The sequence below is a fragment of the Pteropus alecto genome, unplaced genomic scaffold (assembly GCF_000325575.1).
Source record: "Pteropus alecto unplaced genomic scaffold, ASM32557v1 scaffold72, whole genome shotgun sequence".
Lineage (NCBI taxonomy): Eukaryota > Metazoa > Chordata > Mammalia > Chiroptera > Pteropodidae > Pteropus > Pteropus alecto.
Genome location: NW_006436811.1, coordinates 21,894,776 through 21,918,361, shown reverse-complemented (window position 1 = coordinate 21,918,361; position 23,586 = coordinate 21,894,776). Strand labels below are relative to the sequence as shown.

Here is a 23,586-nt window from a genome sequence, read left to right as displayed (position 1 = left end):
TTGCAGAAGATGGTAATAGCGATATGGAGACAAGAGCTATGAATTAGGAGTTGATAGCCCTGGGTTTTTGTCTTTGCTCTGTTACTAGTTGAATGGCTATAGAACAAATCTCTGAGCTTATTGGGCTACAGATTAGAAAAGTATATAAAAGAACTGGTATGGAGGAGTCTTTCAGCATCTACAATGAAGGGCATATGTTCGTTCCTATGCCACTAAAAGTGGGCCACTTTTGTTTTTAGTTTCCAGGGCATAGTTTGGTAACTTATCTTCACGAAGACTGTCAAATACAACCTTCTGTGATGATGAAAATGTGGCTATTAAAACTTGAAATGTGGCTAATGTGAAGATTTAAATCATTAATAAATTAATTTGCTTTTAATTCATTTAAAATATCCACTTGAGACTATGACTGCTATGTTAGGCAGTGTGATCTAGACTTTTAACATACGGACTCAATAGATCTCAAGTTTTTCAATCGTCAAAGCTTTTGGGAGCCAATCTTAAAACACTTTCTTTTCCCCCAAATAATACATGTTTATTATCAAACACAAAAATGTAGAAAAGAAAAACAAAGGAGAGAAGTATACCCATAATTTTTCTTCCTAGAATAACGCTATAAACAGTTTGGTATATGCCCTATGTTTCCCCCTGCTGCCCCCTGTGCATGAATATTTTAAGCATGCAGCTGGAAATATATCATATCATCTGCTTTCTAAATGTAATATATTATTAATGTAAAACACTATTTATAGTAGCTGTTTTATAGTATTTGTGTAAGGAAAGCAAATTTTATTTTTATTATATATCCAACCATGCTCAACTAAAGTCCAACATGAAAACATTTTCAGGGTTATAAGTAGTTACGAGTTAGGCATATGAGAAACCTTTTAAGAGAGATTTTTTTCACAAGAAAGATACAGTACTGCTGGGAAGCAAAGAGTAACATTTTTAGAGCATTAGGCTTTGTGAACAGTATCAGCTTTTACACTGTCAACTGGCTTTCTCAGCCAGAGCCCATAACTGCGTCCTTGCTCCACTCCCTGTGGAATGACTGAGAGTAAGTGCATCCAGGGCAGCATTGGAGCATGAGGGAGGTTCCTCTGTCTCAGTCCGACCCCCCATGCTCTGTCTTATGTTATTCTTATGGACACACATGGTGTGAAAAACTTAGGTGTGAACAAGGACTCACAAAGATGATCTAACATTTTTTGATTTTTTTTCCTTAGATAATGCAGACCTATATGTCTATGTCCCAGCAGAATTCTATAACAAAAGTAGTGATTTTTCCCTCTTATCGACCTAATTATCTGGTGATGTAGACAGATGATACATTTTTTGGTTAGAGTATTTTGATATTAAAGATGTTTTCTCCTTTAAGGTTTTAAAAGTTGGCTAACTGTTGCCTGAAAGCCAGTCTGTTTCTTTTATGTCTTTAGATCTATTTTGTGTGTTTATCAAAAATAATCTCCTTTAACACTAGACTATCCAGCAGGCTTTTTGATGAAGATTAATTATGAAAAATGAGCAAGTTTCTCTAAACAGGTGTTTTCTGCTAGAGGAATCAAGCAATCCTCGAACATGATAAAGAATTGGCACCAGGGAGTTATTAAAAATGCAATTAAAGGAACTGATAACTATAGAATACCTAATTGTGTATTTTATATAAGTATTTGCATAAATCATTATATAGAGTGCTGGTCTATCACTGCCTATCTATCCAACATGAATGGGTCATGTAGAGAGAGTAATAATGTTGGCTATACTGTAAGTCTGAAAGCAGTTGTGCTCTGGGCAAGGACAAGTTTTTGGATTGGATCACAGTTTGAAATTATGGGGTCTAAAACGTCTCTGAAAGTTTCTTTTAACTGATTAAATTAAAACACTGCCTCTGTACCAGACATTCCCTTCAATAGATAAAGCAAAAAAAGTTGTTTGATTTGTGTGATGAGGTCGGAAAGTTTCCTTTGGTGATTTTAATCATTTTGCTCATTGCTTCTTCTCCACCACAGTGTGTGCTTTTGGGTTCCTGGGTTTGCAAACTCATCTTCTCTTTTTGACTCCTAGCTATGATAAAAGTGCTCCGGGTGACCTTCTCCCAAGATGTTGCCTGCTTGGTCTTGGAAAAAGGCAATCGTATTGATGATTCTATATATTAAACACATAACCCAGTGGCCATACTTACTCAAATTGCTTGTCCTTGTATTTTCATTTTTTTTAATCTCGATTCATTTGCTTTGTTATACAAACTAATTTATGATGATAAATTTTTGATGTAGGTTTATATCTGTTTATTTTTCTTTTAATTATGATCGCCAGTCAAAATATGCTACTTTATGTTGTTTACTATCTGGTTTAGGCTAATACTAATTTTAAAAATATGTAAAATTGTGATAAATCAAGAAGAAACAAAAAGTCCGAACAGACCAATTACTACTAATGAAATCAAATTAGTAATAAAAAACCTCCCCACAAACAAAAGTCCTGAACCAGATGGCTTCATGAGTGAGTTTTATCAAACATTCAAAGAAGAGTTGATACCTATCCTTCTCAAACTATTCCAAAAGATTCAAGAACATGGACAGCCCCCAACCTCATTTTACAAGGCCACCATAATCCTGATTAAAAAGTCAAAGACATTACAAAAAAAATTATAGCTCGATATCCCTGATGAATACAATGCAAAAATCCTCAACAAAATATTAGTAAACTGAATTCAGCAATATATTCAATAGATCATGCACCATGATCAAGTAAGATTTATTCCTGAGATGCAAGCTTGGTTCAATATTTGCAAATCAATTAAAGTGATACACAACAAAAACAAAATAAAAGATAAAAATTATATGATCATATCAATAGATGCAGAAAAGTATTTGACAAAATCCAGATCCATTTATGATAAAAACCCTCAGCAAAGTGAGAATAGAGGAAACATACGTCAACATCATAAAGGCTATATGTGACAAACCCACAGCTAATATACTGAATGATGAAAAGCTAAGAGCGTTTTCCATATAATCAAAAAAAAGGCAAGGATGTCCACTTTCACCACTTCCATTCAACATAGTATTAGAAAGCTTAGCCATTGCAATCAGACGAGAAAAAGAAATAAAAAGCATCCAAATTGGAAAGGAAGAAGTAAAACTTTTAGTATTTGCAGATGATATAATACTATATATTGAGAACTCTAAAGATTCCACCAAAAAACTATTAGAACTAATAAATGAATTCAGTAAAGTAGCAGGATGCAAAACTAATATTCAGAAATTGGTTGCATTTCTATACACTAATAATGAATTATCAGAAAGAGAAATTAAGAAAACAATCCTACTTACAGTTGCATCAGAAAAATAAAATACCTCGGAATAAATTTAACCAAAGAGGTAAGACTTATACTCAGAAAATTATAAGACGTTAAAGAAAGAAATTGAAGAAGATACAAATAAATGGAAGCATACGCTATGTTCATGGATAGGAAGAAATAACATTATTAAAATGTCTGTACTACCCAAAGCAATCTATAGATTCAATGTAATTCCTATCAAAATACCAATGATATTTTTCACAGAACTTGAACATATAATCTTAAAATTTATATGGAGCCACAAAAGACCACAAATAGCCACAGCAATGTTGAGAAAGAAAGACGAAGATGAAGGTATTACAATACTTTATATCAAACTATACTACAAGGTTACAGTAATCAAAACAGCATGGTACTGGCATAAAAACAACCATATAGATCAATGGAACAGAATAGAGAGCCTAGCAATGAACCTACACCTATATGGTCAATTAATCTATAACAAAAGAGGAAAGAATATGCAATAGGGTAAAGATGGTCTATTCAATAAATGGTATTGAGAAAATGAAAGTAGACCACCTTCTTATAGCATATACAAAAATAAATTCAAAAATGGATTAAGGACTTAAATGTAAGACCCTAAAATGTTAAATTCCTAGAAGAAAACACAGGCAGTAAACTCCCTGACATTGCTCTTAATAATATATATTTTTTCTGACATGTTGCCTCAGGCAAGGGAAACAAAAGGAAAGATAAATTGAACTACATTAAACTAAAAAGGTTCTGCACAGCAAAGGAAACCAGCAACAAAACAGAATGACAAACGACTGATATATCTGATAAGGGGTTAATATCCAAAATTTATAAAGAACTTAGGCAACTTAACACCAAAAAAATTAACAATCCAATTAAATCGGCAGAGGACCTGAATAGATATTTCTCCAAAGAGGACATACAGATGGCCAATAGACACATGAAAAGATGTTCAATATCACTAATCGTCAGAGAAATGCAAATTAAAACCTCACACCTGTCAGAATGGCTATCATTGATAAATTCAGCAAATAACAAGTGTTGGTGGGATTGCAAATTGGTGCAGCCACTATGAAAAACAATATGGAGGTTCTCTCAAAAATTAAAAATAGAACTACCATATGACTCAGCAATTCCACTTCTGGATATTTATCCAAAGAAATCCAAAACACTAATTTGAAAAGATAAATGTATCTACATTCATTGCAGCATTATTTATAATAGCCAAGATATGGAAGCAACCTAAGTGCTCATCAACAGACAATTGGATAAAGAAGATGTGGTACTATATACAAAGGAATATTACTTGGCCATTGAAAAAACTGAAATCTTACTAAGTGAAATAAGACAGAGAAAGACAAATATCATATGATCTCATATGTGAAATCTAAAGAACAAAACAAACAAACAAATAAAACAGAAACAGATTCACAGATGCAGGGAACAAGCTGATGTTTGCCAGATGGGAGGGGGTTGGAGGTGGAGTGGAAAAGGTGAAGGGATTAAGAAGTACAAATTGGTAGTTACAAAACAGTCATGGGGATGTAAAGTGTAAGGCATATAGTCAATAACATGATAATAGCTATGTATAGTGCTAGATGAGTATCAGACTAGTCAGGGAGATAACTTTATAAATTATATAAATTTCTAATCACCGTGCTGTACACCTGAAACTAATATAAAATAATATTGAATGTCAACTGTAATTGAAAAATCAAAAAGGGGGGCAATTAAAAGAAATAAGATGAAAAATTATGTATTAATAAAAACACTTTACTAAGTAAAACTAGATTCTCCTTTAAAGACTCAAAAGCAATACAGACTGGCTCAAGATCTCAGAATTATCATTAAGAGTAGTAATGTGCATACAGTTAACAATACTGTACTGTGTACCTAAAAATTCGTTATGTGTTTTTACCACAATAAAAATAGTAGTGATGATTATTAAGTTGATTATTGATTATATTTTGGGACAACATGGATGAAACTTGAAGGCATTATGCTAAGTGAAATCAATCAGACAGAGAAAGACGAATACCATGTGACATTACTTGGAACCTAAAATAAACCCTGAACTCACAGATACTGAGAACAGATTAGTGGCTGCCAGAGGCAGAGAGTATGGGGTGGAAGAAATAGGTGAAGATAGTCAAAAGGTACAAACTTCTAGTTGTAAAATAAGTCACTCTTGGGAATGTACTATAGTCAACAGTACTGTATTGTACATTTGAAAATTGCTAAGAAAGTATATGATTCTTAAAAGTTTTCATGAGAAAAAAATTTCTAACTACATGCGATGGATGCTAACTAGTCTTACTATTAATTATTTTAGTTAATTATTTTGCAACATATAAATATATCAAATCATTATGCTGTATACCTTGGACTAATACAATAAATGCTATGTGTCAATAAAAAGGTCTGAAAATACATATCTCTTATGATATAATAATCCCTCCCCCAAGTTCCCATTTTTATTCTAAATATGCATGACAGGATTCCTCAGGGCCATAAAAGGAAAAGCAGCTGTTCAGATAACACCTCTACTATTTTGCATTTCCGCTATAAAGGGTCACGCTTATAGCTTTTGCCATTAGGAGTCTAGTTCAGACAAATTACCAGGTTTGAAAGTGGCAGTGGTGCCCAGAGCCCTTCAGCCCTGGGAATAGGAAAAGGCCTGGTAGCAAACGGCTGCAATCGCTGAGCCCCAGACCCCAGTTGGCAAGAGGGTCTGTGTGGACCATTGAGCAACCAGTTGTGTTTCAGAGTGACTGGTTTGTCTCCCATCTGTTATCAGGCAAACTCCCCTGGTGTCAAGAAAACCTCCCTCTCCTTTGGGGCTGAGGAAAGCCATATTTCTCTTCTCAAAGTGAAGGAAACACAAAATACTTCTGTGACACCAAGGCAGTAGTTGGTAAGTTTCTCTGAAACTAATTAAGTCAGAACATGGCCATAACTTACTCCAGAGGCTGCCATCCTGCGTTATCTTAATTATCTCCATGCCGTTTATACTTTGAAATATTTGGAATGTTATTTTTAACTGTGTTCTTGGAGCTATTATCTATTGCCAATTAAACCAGGCCAGTATTAGGATGTCAGCTAATGATCATCTGATTTTTTCTGCACATATCTCCTGTGTTGTTCAGTTTTATTTATTTTTAAGACAAAAACTTTTGTCTTACTCAGGCAGTATATGTGACTTCTGTTTCTAAATGGAGAATGAAATTTAGATAGATTAGAAATAACTGGTATGAAGCCTCGGTATGAAGTTCTGACGTACACAGAGATGTTATGACTATGTGTTAGCACAGGAGGCGTGTGTATCGGCTCAAACAGAAGGTGTTATGCAAAAATGAGGAGCCAGGCTGCAGGAAAAGCTGCACCTCTGGGCCAAGCATTCTGCTCATAGAAGTGTTACTTCTGGTTAGGAGTGAGGAAACCTGATTAGATAGAGTCAGGTGCCTGCCTTTCCATTTAGGCCCTTCCATTAAATGGTTGAGAGATAATATGTGTCACTTAATTCACAAAGTCCCATTTTCTTCATCTGTGAAATAGAGATTATGACAATGTCTGCTTAATAGTGGTGGTTAGGCATCAAATGAGGTGTTGCCTGTAAAGTTGTTAGCGCAATGCCTGGCAGATAATTAGCTCTCAACAAAGGTTAGCTATTATAAGGCACTTCCATTGGGCAGTGAAAGAGATAAAAAGAAGAAATGACTTGTAAGATATTTTGGCGGAAGTATTGACAGCAATGTGAAGACAAAAAAGCAAAAGGCACACAGATGACTTTAAGATGTATAGCTGGTGCTCTTTTTTATATTAAATCGATGTTTTGATTGTAGCTGCTTTGATCATTACCAAGAGATACAAAACTGCATTCTTTTTTCATGATGTGCCCCTTTACCAATTAAAGATGACTGCCTTGAATCTGGGTGGGCTGTGACTGCTATGACTAATAGCATACAGTGGAAGTGACATTGCCAGTTTCCAGAGCATATATTTAAGAGACTGCAGGTTCTAGTTTCTGTCTCTTGAAAGACTATTCTGAGATCACCTGCTGGACTGGCCACATGTAGACACCCAAGTGACTGTTCCAACTGGGCCCAGATCTCCAGCCACTCCTGCTGTTATAGTTGGAATATTTGTGTTCCCCCCAAAATCCATATGTCGAAATATAATTTCCAATATGATAGTTTTAGGAGGTGGGCCTCTGGGGGGTGACTAGGTCATGAAGATGGAGCCCTCATGAATGAGATTAGTGCCCTTATAAAAGAGGCCCTAGAGAGCTCCCTCACCCTTCTCACACATAAGGATACAATGAGATGACTATGAAGTAGGAAGTGGGCTTTTACTAGACACTGCATCTGCTGGTGCTTGATCTAGGACTCCCCAGCCTCCAGAACTACGAAAAATAAAAGTTTGCTGTTTAAACCACTTAGTCTATAGTATTTTTGTTATAGCAGCCCTAATGGACTAACACATCCACCAAGGTGCCAGACATATGGGTGAGGCTGTCTACAATCTTCTGGATCAGCCCATCTGTCAGCTGATTACCATCTGGTAATCTCAGTCAACGCCACGTGGTGCTGAAGAATCAGCCAGTTGTGTCTTGCCTGAATTCTCTATCTATAGTACTGTGATTTTTAATAATATAATTGTTATTTTAAGATGTTAAATTTGAGGATAATTTATTTTGTAACAATAAGAAACTGAAGAAGCCAAATTACAATATTTACAAAATACACAGTAATTCTTTCTCACTATTTGTTTGACAGGACTCAAATATTCAGAATTCTAGTCAAGTAATATTTGACAAATTTACCATTTATGATGTAACCCCTGTTTACTGACACTGCATGGTCAATAGAAAATAAACTGTTGCCCTAAACAAAACATTCAAAAAGAATTTGCTCCCAGTCCATAAAGTGTTAAGGTATAACATTATGTATGGTACACCGAATACACACCAGCTTTCCTCAGATAAGGATGTGTATATATATATATTTCCTCTGGGATCTGAGCATGAAAGAGATATAGAGCAGATTTGTAAGAAGGCAAATACTCTGATTTTTGTCTAAGTATCTGACTTTATGAAGAGTAAGTAAAAGCTCAGACTGGGAGCTAGACATTATCTCTGATCTCTGGATGTCATTGGAGTGAAAATAATTGCTGCAGAGACTTCTGAATGTTTCATGCTCCTCTAAGGATATAAATATTAAGTATGATTTCATATGATCAACATATGTTTTTAATTTACTTCTTGAGAAAAGGAGACATAAAATCAGAAATAATTGTGCTGAATGTTGATTTGAACTTGTAAGAATGATTTTCAAACTGTTCAAGAAGATAAAGCCTTTTCCTTTGTCAAAGGAGGTGTTACTAAGCTTTTTCTAAGTAATGATAGAATAGAAATAACCTTGAAAATTCAGTCAAGAGGGGTTGGGGGAAATTGAGTGAAGGGAGTCAAAAGGTACGAACTCCCAGTTATGTGTTAACACAGCATGTGATTATAGTTAACAGTACTACATTGTATACTTGAAAGTAACTAAGAGAGTAGGTGTTAAAAATTCTCAACACACACACACACACACACACACACACACACACACACACACGCGCACACACACACTCACACCAGGTAACTATATGAGGTAATGGAGGTGTTAACTAACCTTATTGTGATAATCATTTTGCAATATATACATGTATCAAATTGTCATGTTGCACATCTTAAACTTACACAATTTTTTATGTTAACTCAATAAAGCTGAAAAAAATCGTAAATTTAATTGAAATAAGCTCAATTTAACCTAATAAATATTTGTTATATGCCAAGGAGTATCACTATGTCATTATGAATTGGTGGTAGTGGGAGTACAGAAGCAGTCTACAGTTGCTACATTCATGGTATTTAGAATCTTTTTGAAGTGACAAAGGTGAAAATACATGAACATTAAAACCTTTTTCTTCCTCTGAAGTAAATTTGAATTAAGATAACATGTCATTTCAAAATTCTCATTAAATCTACTCTAAAAAATAAAATTTATAAGCACAATATAGTTTATTTTTTTATTGGAATTCCATAGCCTCCAACTTTGGTTTTTCTTTAGAAGCGATGCTCACCCTCTCTTACATTTGCAATACCATTGTTTTAGTCTAACCAAGATATTTCCCCTACTATGATGCAGACAAAGGAATAAAAAAAAAAATAAAAGCAATTTTACAAGTACCCTAGTATATTCATTTACTGGCACCCTGGCACCCAGTTTAGTTATTCGTTAAAAGAAAATAAAAAAGAAAACCTGCTTCAGGGTTTCTATACAGTCTCATTTATGCCCATGGCAAGAATGTAATTAGAAGGATCTGCTTTCTCCTGTAGCTTGAGGGAGATGGGCACACTCAGTATATATGACCTTTGTTTTCACCCACGTTGATTAATTAAAATTCTTGTGAGATCTTAGACAAGAACGTATTTTAGGAGAGGTCTAGAAAGAGAGCACAGCTAGTAGGGACTGAGGGAAACAATAACAGCAGGCAGACATGATCTGAATAACCGGAAAAGAGAACATGAACTTACCTAGTCAGAAGGTCCATGTCATCTTTTTTAGAGTTTACTTAAAACATTTTTTTGGTTTTGTTTTTAATGCAATTCTATAGCCAAGACATTTCATTTTTGGAATTCTGATTCTTAAAACTGCCAAACAAAGAGAATATTTTCCCCTCGTGGGACTGTATTTCTGATTTTTTACACTAATCTCTCACTACCTCTGGTTTTGCTGCTCTGTAATCTCTTCTCTGACATTGCAAACAGAGCTGTCCTTTAAAAATGCAAATCCGATGAGGTCACTGCCTTGCTCTAAAGGTTGTCATTGCCTTCAGGACAAAGTCAAACGTCCTAATCTGGCATAAGAAAGGCCCTTCACAAGCTAGTCTCTGTCCATTTAGCAGCCTTGCCTACCACCACCTCCTTGCCTCTCCCATCTCCCACCTCCCACCCAATACTTTTCCTTTATAGCTCCATCATAACTCTTTAAATGACATTGAAGTTGTCACTGAGGTCCCCTACACACCAGTGTAATCTAAAATCGATGACTGACAAGTTATTCTAACCACAACCTTGCTCTCATTTCACCTGCTCAAGAACTTCCGAGGGTTTAAGATTCGTAATCAGACTCAACCCCTTGTTTCTAAACTCATTTCTCACTACTCAACATGTCCCACAGTTTCCTGCTGTTACAAATAATGCCACAGTGAGTATCTTTGAAATTAATTTATTTAACACATGTGCAAATAAATCTGTTGGTTAAAGTCATAGAAGTGAAACTGCTGGGTCAAGGATATGAGCGTTTAAAATTTTGATAGTGTCCAAGTTCTCCCTGTAAAGACTGTGCCTGTTTACATCCCCAGTAGCAATACATGATCATGTCTGGTTCTCTAAGTCTCAAACTTTTGATGCTGTTAAGATCAGATGTTTAGGTCTTTGCCAACCTGATAGCGTAAGATATTGGCATCTCAGTGTGAAGTTTCCTCATTATAAGCAAGGTTCTTTATGTGTTTAAACTATGTTTAAAAGCATTACTATGGCCTTTTCTCTTCATAGTGTTTGTTCACTTATTTTTCTGTTGGCTTATTAATCATTTATATTGATTTAAATAAATTTCTTTTAAAAAATACATTAAAGACACCAGCTCTTTTGTGACATGAGTTACTATTTTCCCTCTAGTTTCTGTTTATCTTTTGATTTTGTTCACGTGATTTTTTGTTTGTTTTTTTTGTTTTTGTTTTTGTTTTTGATATGCAGAAATTTAAAATTTAATTTACCAATCATTTATTTACATTTTCTTGGTCTTGTATCATATGTACACAGGCTTTCTCTTGTCCAGGATCACCTCTATGGCCTATTCTACTGGCATTCACATTTTCACTCACTAACTTTCTTGTTGTTTCTTGAATACAGGCCAGACACTTTCCTGCCCCAGGGCTTTGCATTTACTGCTTGTTTCTTTTTCCTTGAAAACTTTCCTGCTCGATATCAATATATCTCTTATTTTCTTTCAATTTCTACCCAAATGTCACTTCTCAGGCAAACCTTCTCTAACGACCCTGTAAACTCCCACTCTGATCTGATCACTTTATTCTTCATAGCACTTAATACTTGCTGAATTATTATATGTATATTTGCTATTGCCTCTCTTTCCCCACTATTATGTAATCTGCAAGGGGGCAGGGACTTCATCTTTGTTGTCCACTTCTACAGTCTCAACATGAAGAATACTTAGAATCTAAGAGCTGGTAAATGAACATTTGTTAAATGAATTATTAGAACAAATTTTAAAAATCTTCCTATATTTTCTTCTAGTAACTTAACAAAAAGTAACTTGCTCCCTGCCTTCTTGCCTCCCCTTCTCTATTTCTCTGTCATGCACACTATCGTAAATGCCTGAAAAGCTTGATTATCATTTCCTACAGGATGAATAGCCCCTAGGTGGCTTTTGATGTGTTATAAGGTAGATGAAGGGTTTCTGTGGGAATTCAGAATCTTATTGTACTTTTTTATTAGACAGAAATAACTTTTTAGATCTTTTAGCTTGAAATCGAAAAGTATGACTGGTTTTCGTTCTGTCAGAGGTCATTTCTAGGTTAATGTAAAAAAAAATGTTGTTGACATTCTGGGCTTTACCAACCTAGATAATTCTTGCTGTTTCTCACTGCAAGTTGTATTAACAATCAAAACAATCTCTGTGATGATTGTCATTTTTGGTTCTTCCTTGTAATTTGTCTGCATTCACTAAACATCAAATCGATGATCACCTTTTTCTTTCTATTTTGCAAACTTTGTACAGTGTTTAGGTTCATAAAACAACAAAACAAACAAACAACAAAATAAAAAAAGATCAGGTCATGATAACAGGAGTCAGATCTAGCTAAAGAAATCATATACCACAGAATTAGAACAATAGAAAATGGAAGTAAATAATTAGGTGCAATTTAAAACAGTACACAGGTATCTGCTTCAAAAATAAAATGGGGGCAGCCGTGCTGAATAATTACAATAATTAAGAACTAAGGCCAAATTAAAAAAAAATTAATAAAATAACTGTTTACGTTGAAAACAAATCCGGGAAGAGGAGGAGAGAACAAATATACAAACTAATTTAATTCTGAAACCAGTGCAAACAAAGAGGCTATTTTTCTTCAACACTGTAAAAGAAAATGCAAATTCTGGGGGAAAATAGTTCGCTAGCAGTCCTAGCACAGCACAGAAATTAGAATCTACAGGACTCATTTTCAGATGTTAGATTCTGTGTAGTAGAATGATACATTGCATTTCATAAAAATATTATATATTCACATAAGTATCATCTTATTGCTATATTATGTCTTTGAGATGTTTAATTACATCAAAGGCAGAAGGATTGGGCTTTGCATCACAGAGACCTAGAGAGTAGTAAACAAATGAATGTGGCTGTATTCTAATAAAACTATTTTTTTCTTCTATTTATTTATTTATTTGTTTGTTTATTTATTTATTTAAATTGGAGAAATGATTTGATTTTTTCCCCCTCATCTACCTCCCCCTCAACCTCTGGTAACCACTAGTCCATTGTCCATGTCCATAAGTCTTTGTTTTTATTTAAATTTTTATTGCTGATTCTTCATATGAATAATTTTTTGTCATTTGTATCTAGGAATGGACAAGGAAGTCACATCGATCTATTGCATTTGACTTGATGATGACTCAGAATTTAAGGGGTAAAAACTTCTTAAAGATCTTTCTGAGAACAGAACCTCATCTTTATTTTTTCATCCCTGGTGCCTCCTACAGGATTTTGGCATCTAGGATATTGACTTAGACCAGCCAGTTGGCTTTATAGTTTCGGAAACCAGAACCCAAAGAAGGAAGGCAAATCACTTAATGTAAACAGCAGCTCCTGGACCAAAAGCCCTTGTCCTCTCTTGCTCTGTTCTATGGGGCGCCATGATTCTGACTTGCCCTTGACAAACTTATAAAAGCACTCGTATTCCTCCTTACTGTTTATTAACCTGCACATCACAGTTCAGTTACCCTGAATCCTTTATCAGCATAGATGGTCTTTATAGTCTCCCGAAGAGGCAGTATGGAGGTGAGGTGTGATTGGGAGCTGTGTGTTGGGGAGGAGAAGCCTAGTGCCACCAGGTTCTGTGACCTCAGGCAACTTGCTTAACCTTTGTGATTCTTGGTGTCCCTTCTTTTTACAGCGGCTCTTCTTACATCATTGTGGGAATTATATGAAACACTAAGCATGTAGCACAGCAAATGTTGTGATATTTATTGTTGTTATATTATGATTATTATATCTTCATGGAGAGGAGGATTTTTTCATTTCTCAACAAAGTTAATATTAAAAGTTTGATTTCATCATTCATGAAGCTGTAAACCCTAACTGACAGAAGACAACATTTAGTCTGACCCCTTTATTTTACAAAGAAAGTCTCTGAGTTCCAGCGACACAAGGGGTCAAGTGATTTGGCTGGGCACAAATGGCATGGCTGGGACCACTGTCCGGTTCTCTGTCTTTCATCTAGCTGTCTTTCTGGTCCATTATAGTGCCTTCTGCTTTATAATCAGGCAATCTAGCATTGAGAAGCATGATCAATTAAAATATTTCAGGTGTCAATGAACTAAAAAAGTCTAAACTTTTTGCCAGCATATTGCAGTTAAAGCAATTCTCCTATTTTTCTCTTTTTTTGCCCTAGAAGTTAATAAAGCAAATCACCCAGAGACCATTTGTTCCTATAGTACAAGAGCTTGCAACCTATATGGAATGAATCATGCACCTTTCCCAGAACCAATAAAAAATAAATAAATGAAAAGTCAGGTGTGTTGTCAGAATTCCCTACTGGTTCTGGACAGAGTGATTAGTGAGCTATTCAGCAAGCAATGGGAACTCTTTTCTCCTACTTGTGCGTGTACTAGTATTATTAAAAAATATATATTTTTTATTATCTTGTTGCTCAGTGCCATGGGAACCAATGGGATAAAGAAAAAAAGGGCAGTATGGCCTGTATCATGGGTCACCAGACCCGAAGAAAAAAAGCTAGATTGTTTAAGAAAAGAAAAAAAAAAACAACTCATTTTAGGTGTCGACTTCATTTATTCTCATCTCTGATTCGTCTTGTGAAATGGCAAAGTAACTTTTGTTATTTCTTCTGTCTTTACATCTTGCTTAAAGTTATCTTTAACACATGCTCCATGGTGAAGACAAAGATCACTTTCCAACTAAAGCGGATGAGGGAAGGGGGAGTGAGGGGGAGAGAGAGAGAGAGAGAGAGAGAGAGAGAGAGAGAGAGAGAGAGAGAGAGAGAGAGAGAGAGAGAGAGAGAGAAGAGAGAGGGAGAGAGAGAAGCTGACACACTATAGAGAGGGGGTGAGGACTTCAGTAGCATTTCAGTAGGCTTGGGCCTGCTACTTCTCTAATAGCTTCAGAACACAGAGAGTCATTTTATTTTTACAGTGTCTCCATGATGTAGGAAGTACTATTATTTCCTTTAATGGCTGTGGAGGCTGAGATCCCAGTGGTGAAATAGCTTGCCCATGGTCTCATAGCTTGTGAATGGTTAGGGTAGGTCCTGTTCAGAGAAGGCCAGAGCTCATATCAGTGAATTTCTTGAACTTGTCATTCTAGCCAAGGAGACCTACTCAGCTCTCAGGTAGGTGGACCTGAATGGGTATGTGCTCTGTTAAGCAGGGTGAGGCAGGGAATATTGCCCGCTCCAAGGCATTCAAATTGCATTATTTGGTCTCATTACTTCATGCGGTTTCGTTAAACAAACAAGTCTCTCTGGAAACTTCAGACACAAGCCCTTATATTGCAAGTTGTGAGTTCACGCTTTCTTTTTCTGGGCCTTTCTTAATGTTCAGACCCTTCTAGAGCTTATCATTGAAAAGTACCTCATCAATTATGACAGTGCAGTGGTATATTCTGTTCTTAAAACTTGTGTATGATTTACGAAGGTATATTTGACACCAGTCATAAATTTAAAGATAACTTCATTTATTTGGTTTTCAGAAAGATATAACTATTTTTTTATTACATTCCTTTTTATGCTGAAGAATATATTAGCTGAGTTGAAAGGAAAGATTTTAGACAACACTCACTTCCTTTTGATCATGAATCTGGCCCGGAGACCTAAGCCAGGGTGTGGATAGTCAACTGCTCATTGGACATTTCTACTGGGTGTCTATTTATGTAAGTTTGTCATACGAAATTTGGAAAATACAAAACAACAACAAAAAAGGAGAGAATAAAGTAACCTATAGTCTACCAAGACAGATATAACTATGGATAATATTTTGTGGTATTTCCTTCCAGTTGTTAATTCTAATTTCTAATATTAGGGTCAGGCTATATAGCAGTGTTTATTCTCTATTTTCAGTTCAATAACATATAAGTAGATATCCCCTTATTGATCTATGAAAACATCCTTTTTATTGTGCATAATATTGCATGTCTTCAATGCACTCTAATTTCTATAATCATTATTTTTTAGTTGGCTTTATACATTCTTACCAGATTTTGCATTGTTATGAAATATAGTTTTTATCTCTGATTTGTTCTTATTTCTGATGATTAAATTAAATTGACTTTAAAACGACAGTTACTTATTCAAGAACTAAGTAGCATGAACATACATTCTTATGAATAAATATAAAGAGTTCTAACTTTAATATGAAGAAATATTTTTAATATAGAGACATAAATGGAGGAAGAGAATATAGCTCTGATTCTGCAATTTAATAAACCTCCTACATTTAATAAGCAGACATTTAAGCATACATTGTATTTTAAATTTAAACTTTCAGAATTAAAAAAAAAATATTTCTTTTTCATTGCAATTGTAAAGGGTTTTAAATGTATACATTGGAAATGCAGGTTCTAGTTCTACCTTCATCAGAATCTAAAGGCAAGACATTAATCTCACTGATTCTCAGCAGTAAACATAAATATTTGGGTTCATAGCTATCTCATGTGTGTTCTAGCTCCAAAGCCACAGGGATCTATAGCTTTAGGCCATCTAGGAGAGAGCATGCTGAAGCACCTGGAATCAATAAGAAAAAGCACATGAGCAGTTGGCAGAAAAACAGAAAAACCAAATAGAAAGCAGGTAGAAGCAACAGTTCTAGAAGTCAGATCAAAGCATTGGGTGAAATTGGACAGAGGTTTTCAGTAAGTGTCAGAGTGAAGGACACAGGTGGCACAGATGAAGAAAAGTTGGGGGGATGCAGATAAGAGGCAACCTATGGAAGCAAACACAAGCAGTATGTGTTGGGAGGATATGGATTGGGGTGAGCCTTCAACAAAGTGTAAAGAATGGAGAGGTGTGTGTTGTCACGAAAATACTTGTTTTTTATTTTTAGCTCCATTCTTAAGAATGTTTCCTCTCAAAATAATGTTCAAGGAAGGAAAAATGGGTGCAAAATGATAGGCTTTAAAGAACCAACAAGAATTCATTAATTATTCTTGAAAAACCGATCACAAGAAAATGGGTCAGAGGTCCCAAATCCATCCTGGAATTGCAATGCAAGGGCAGCAAAACCTTGAAATATGGGGGCAATATTATCTAGCTGTGTGCATTATTGTGTTAGATGGTTACTGACATTTTGGGTAGATGATAAAGAAAGATTTAGATATAGATATGCAGAAGATCATCTGATAGCTGTTTACTCAGATTTGAAGGCAAACATGTAGCTCAGTTGTTGAGGAGCCACCAGCTCACATTTACTTCCTACGTACTTGCAGGAAAGTGAGGCATGTAGTATCACATTTAATCCTCCTGACTCTGAGAGATAGATGTTGTTCTGAGCCTCATTTTAAAGGAAATGAATCAATTTAGGGAAGCCAGATGTTCCATATTGAGATCGAAGCTGGATGCAGACTCAGACGCATGAGACTTCAACTTCCAAGCATTTAACCATCACTATCTCTGCTTCTAAACATTTAAAACAATTTGAAAATATCCATATTCAAAAGGCAATATGAAAGTCCCAGAAATGCTTGCAGAATTAATCAAAACATTACGATAAGATAACAAAATTTGAGAGATGTGCCTCAGTGAAGTGAGTCTTTGTTACTTGGTTTAATAAAACATCTAGTGTCAAAGGTCTTAATGTTTTCCTGGAAATTTTCCTCTTATTTCCTTTAAATGGCTATGTAAGATTTTAAGATAAAAGAACAGAGAAAATGTTGACTCGCCTATGAGAAAAATAGAAAAAAGTTAAGAAGAGTATCTACTATTTGATAATAGAGTCAACAGAGCAGAAATTGATTTTGCAACAGTGCAGAGCCTTCCCATTTGTATCTTTACCTAGGTTCTAGAGACATGTGTCGAGTTATTTCTGCTAATACGCTGAATTAACCTTAAGATACCATTGGGTATGTAACGATCAATAGTACTACTATTTTTTTTTTTTTTTAAAGCAAACATGTATTTTGAAAACAGGCTAAGAGATTTTTCTAAGAAATGGAAGAGTAATTTTGAGGCTACTAAAAGACAATGAATGGGACTGATTTTAAAGAAAAGGCAAGGGGCTATATTCTAGAAATAAATATGTTGCTTTGATATAGTTTGCAGGAATATGTTTTTAAATGCTACATATAAACATATTCAGTAAGCTTGTAAAAACTATTTTATTCCACAGTCTAGGAAATTCTGAATTTTGTAGTTAGGATGCATTTGCCTACCCTAAGAACTTCTTGGAATTATCATTTAGGATTTAGCTAGATGGAAGATGTACTAGGAGATGCCTCATATAATTATTTTCCATTCTTAATTGATCAGAATTTTAGATCTAGGTTTGAAGTTTTGTAACACCACTGGCCTCTCTACTGTTAACTGTTTAACTTCATTTGTATTTAATTTTTGTTTCTCCCATATTTCTTCTACACATATTCCCAGCTGACTTCAGGAAATAGGCCCATTTTGAATACATTACATAAATAAACTGCAATAGGGAAAGGCCTCTTCGTTTTGAAAATGCCACACTGCACAACAGCTGAAAGGAAGGTTCATTGAGTAATATTAGCTTGCATTTCTACAGGAGCACTATAAGTGCTTTTTTCCCACAGCACTTAACATAATAAAATTGCCTCACTCATCATGGAAAAGCATTCACCTTTAGAGTGCTACATGAAGCTGTTTTTCAGGATGGTTCAACACTTGAGAGGGGACGAGAAATGAAGAAGAATTTTGTGTTGAGCAGCAATGGTAAGGGAAGTCAAGCAAGCAGAAGAAAATTACTTAGTTGGAACTGGGTCAGAACTCTAAGATGAACAGCTATTCTGATAGTAGAATATTCTGAGGAAAGCTACTGGATATTTATTGAATAAACCCATTCTGGTAGAAAGATGTGTCTATTGTATGCATCTATATTGTATACATTTATCTCTTTTTCTTCACGTATATTTGTGATACAGAAGTGTTAAGTATATTTAAAATTTTTTGACCCAGAAAATGTATATTTGTTCCTCGAAACTTGCATTAGGCTGTACACTTACTAACATCATGTCATATACATCTAAGCTAACCTTTGTATTCTGTGGTTTCCATATCAATAAACCAAATCCAATGTTCAGAAGCCAATGATTTCTAAACTTTATCACAAAATAATATTTTCTGAACAATCAACATTACTTTTTTGTTGTTGTTTTTGAGAGGACAAAAAATTTTAATTATTAATGTATTTTTAAGGGTAACTAATAATATCATCATAGTATAAACAATTTTAGAAAATTGAAAAAAATTTAAAAATAGAATGCTTACAATAGCACTGTTGGAATTAAAAATGAATGAGTCAGACTTAATCCTTTATGAATAAGTATACATAAAGTATACAATGGTATAACTTATAAATAACTAAGCCATTGAAGATCCATGAAAGTCTCAACAGAACTAAAGACTCTCAACTCTTGACTTTTCTGACTGTTGATGCATTATTTTCTTTACTCATTTATTTAATCATGTACTGAATATCTGTGATGTATAAGGTCTCCTGCCAGTTACCAGACTCATGGAAAGACAGACAAGCACAGTAGCAATTATTATTCAGTGTGATGGGGGCCAAGCAGGAAACATGTACCAAGTGCAATGGGACCTCAAAGAAAGAACATTTAAATCAGCTTGAGGAGGAAGAAAGGAAAGCAGAGATAACTTTCTGGAGCTGTGTTTTTGAAGCCTGCTAGGATTACGAGGAGTTAGCCAAGTAGAGGAGAAAGAGTGAGTGGTGTAGGAGGAATAGAAGATAAAATATCAGATAATAGAGAAAGGCAGTGATAAAAGAAGCATAGAGACAAGGAAAAGCGTGGTGGCAGAGGGAGAACGATAGGAGAATGAGAGGTAAGTTTCAAATAAAAAGGTCAGACACTTGTTGGAAATGCTCAAAGAGAGCAGTTGGCTATTCACACCCTGGCTTAGAGAGAATTGGGATCCAGGGAAGATTCATGATAAAAAGGGAGTGACTATTGCCTAAAAAGTTACTTCCAACTCAACTAATATGTTCTTCAGCATTCTTGGGAATAGTGTCAAAAAAAAATTGGTACTATAAATCATTTATATTGATGGCATAGGCTTTTACAAATCTAATTTACAAAAACATACATGGCACGAATTAAGCAGTCTGATATGTCCTGCCAGCTTTTTTCTTGCAACTTAACCCCAATACATTTTGCTTAGTCACTTCCCACTTCTTGGTTTTCCTTCTCAGCTGGTTTTACCCATTTCCTTTACCCTTTACAGTCGTGTTTTCTGTTTCTTCCTTTATTTTTTTCCTTTCCTCTCTCTTCCATATAACACACTAGTTATCTGACTACTGGGTCCTTCTTTTGCACCTGTGCCACATTATGATCCTGCTTAGGGAACAAGTGCTGCCAAATACTCAATTAAATCCAAACAACATTTAAAATATTTTACCACAGATATATGGCGAAGAGCTATCCCCTTGGGGCTCCCACAGCACCTTGATTATCTCTCTCCCACCCTTTTACGCATGGTGGTATAATGGTCTATTTTTCACTCTATCTCTTTTGCTAGACTTTGAGGTCTTAAGGATAGGTACTCAGAAGTATTTATCTTTTATTACTTAGCACCCAATACGGCACCTGATGCATAGCAGATGCATATTTTCAACAATAAATATATGCTGAAAGAAAGGTTAAGAGGACTCCAGATGCTTGTGTGTATAGAAAATGCATAGATTGAGTTTGCACAGAGAAAGAAAAGAGCTACTCCCAACTCCAGAATCTTGATTAGCTGTAAGAAACAAACGGATGAACTTATATCTTTATTCATTTATTCCTTAGCATAGGGCTGTGCATAGATGTAAGAATTTCAATAAATAAATAAATATGTTAGTGGAAATCTAATTCCTTCCAATTGTTTCACTTTTAACCCATTATCAAAAAACAATACAGAGCCTTAGTTTTGTCTAACATGTTAGATTCTTGGTCACATGTGCGATGACTAGAGAAGGAGGAATCTTCATCTCTTTTTTGCAGATGCCAGAACCAAGGTATGCAGAAGATCAGTGACTTATCTCAAGGTCCCTGCCCAGTCTTCTGCAACACTAGACCTGGTGACTATTGATGCAGGTCCTGGGGACACTGGCACATTGTCATGGGAAACAATAGTGGTGGCAGCCACAGACTCAGTTTCAAATGACAGTGACACATATACTCTACACCAATGACAGTTCTTGGGTGGTGTCAAAATCAGTGGCCATGGCTTTTCATTCCTCCCTGTGTCTTTTATTAATGTAAAAGCTTACTTTAAATTGCCTGATGGATTTTTAAAAGCTTGCTGCTGGGCTGTAGATTTCAGAGCTGCATTGCAGTTTCTGCTCAGACAGGATTCAATCCATCCTGGACCATAGTGTTCACACAAATAAAGGGGAACAGAAAAAGTAGGGTTTCTTTTCTGGCCAAGAGTCTAAACCCTTCAGCAAAAATCCTAGAATGGTGCTTCTGCATTCATGAAGGGTGTCTAAGATGTCCCAAGTCAGCACAACTGATACGATTAACTTATTTATTATTTTGACATTTTAGCAAAAACAAGAGAGAAGAGCCATTTCTCTGTTTCTGTCTGGCTTGGTTAACCATGTTATTGGGACAGAAGGGAAAAATTGATCGAAAGCAGAGGCACAGGGGTGTAAAACAACTTTCTCCATTTTCTCCACATAACTCTTTTTAGTTTTTCTTCTATTTTCTTTCCTTTTAATGGACTAGTGTTTTGCCAAAGGGCAAAGTTCACTTTAGAATAATGTAATGTTAAATTCAGCAGAGGGTGAATTGTGTAGCAGGTGTCACATAAATGTATGGTATTTTAAATATTTACATCTGCAAATGGAAAGTGTATTTCTATCCTCTAATTACTTCTCAGGCTTTTATCTACTGAAAAAGAGAGAAGAGTGGGCTCCCCTAATTCTGGGCTTCCCAAGTCTTCTGAAACACAAGGACCCTGACACACCCTCAATGTCTTTAACAAACGAAGCTACCTTCTGAGTGTCAGTTTAGAAATCTACAAAATGGCAAAATTATAATACATATCTTATGGGATGTTCAGAGAGTTAAATGAGACAACACATGAAAGAGCCAAATCCAATGCTCGGCATGTAATTGGCACTCAATGAAAGTTATTTCCATTTCCTTTTTATATGTTCTTCCAATGGCCCTATAGCTAGGCAGGGAGATGGGCAATTTTAATTGCCAATGATAGGTAGATTAGAATTTTTTTGTTATTCTTTTTTTAAATTATTATTCTCAATCTCTTCATAATCATCTAATTTTGCTTTTTCTATCTTACACACACAGAATTTAATCATTTAGGGGAAAAACATGAAATGCTATTAGATGCTATTTTATATCACTATAGGCAACAATTCCTTCCCAAGACCATCTCTGTTGACCCATTAAAAAGTAGCTTTTCCTTGCTGTGAGCATCTTTCGAATTTACCTCTACACTAGTGATTCTCAGCCTTAACTACGATAAAAATCAGCTGGGGAATTGTAAAACTCCCCATGTCCAGGCTGAACTAGTTAAGCTAGGATCTTGAGATTGAGACCCAGGCATCACTGAGAGCCACTGCCCTACTCAATGATGTCTATGAACATACCAAACTCACTCTGCCTCCAGGCCTCCCATGTTCTTTGCTAATCGAAGTCCCATATATTTCCACCAATAATGAAATAAAACAAATACCTGTTGAACAGATACCATATGCCCAATCTCTGTGCTGAACATTTTAGCAAATGAATTTGCTCTCTATTTCACAGAGAAAATAGAGGCCACCAAAATGCCTCCCAAGACTTCTTTGTCTCCACTGATTATTACCCCACTTCTTCCCCCTTCTCAGGGAAACTCGTTCCTTACTCTGTTCTTCTTCAGCATTTAAACTTGTGCAAATATTTGCCATTTAAAAATACCTTGAAAATCTGCCGCTTATGCCCTATTTTCAGGCAAGCTCCTGATAAAGAATAGTCTAGATACATATCTTAGGCCCCTTTCAATAATTTCTCAATTCACATTAATCTGGTTTTGGTTAGAAACAGTTCTCATGAAGATACCAGTGACCACTTAATTGCCAGATCATTGTACTCTCTGCCACCCTGGAAATATTGACTTGTTCTTCAAATTCTTGTATGCTTCATGACTGGGGCTGTACCTCTGTTTCCTCTTATTAGTCTTCCTACTTCTCTCATTTATTCTGTTTGTTTATTAGTTGTTAGTGTCCTCACCTCCTCAGGATTAGTTCCTCCAGGACATATGCCTGAACCTTCTACATACACTCTCATTAATTTTAACCACACCAAGACTCCATTTCCTTATTGGCTGATGATTTTCTTATTTCTGTATATATGTGTGAATTCCAAATCCTTGTTTACAACAAACTACTCAGTGGATGGTTCCTCCTAGATCTCATATCCATTAAAAATGATCTATTCAAATGAGAATTTATTATGTGTTTTCTCTGCTAAACCTGTTCTTCAATTAGCATTTTCTTTTTCAGAGAATGGTACTATACCCTATTGCTTAAATGATTAACTGATGTTCTTTCCTTTTCTTTATTTTCAAACCCAATCTATCACTAAGGTGTTGGTTTCCAATTTTCCCCATATAATCACTGTTTTAGTTCCAATCTAAATCATATGGTGCCTAAGCAAAATCATAACTCTCCAAGTGGCTTCTCTGAGTTCAGCTTTTCTTCTCTTCAACCCAAC

General features: G+C 35.4%; 1 protein-coding gene across 1 annotated transcript in view; it reads right to left on the bottom strand.

Annotated features, from left to right (window-relative positions):
* GPC6 (glypican 6) overlaps positions 1–23,586 on the bottom strand; it is a 982,218-nt gene that overhangs the window by 102,929 nt on the left and 855,703 nt on the right. The gene's annotated exons all lie outside the window — the stretch shown is intronic.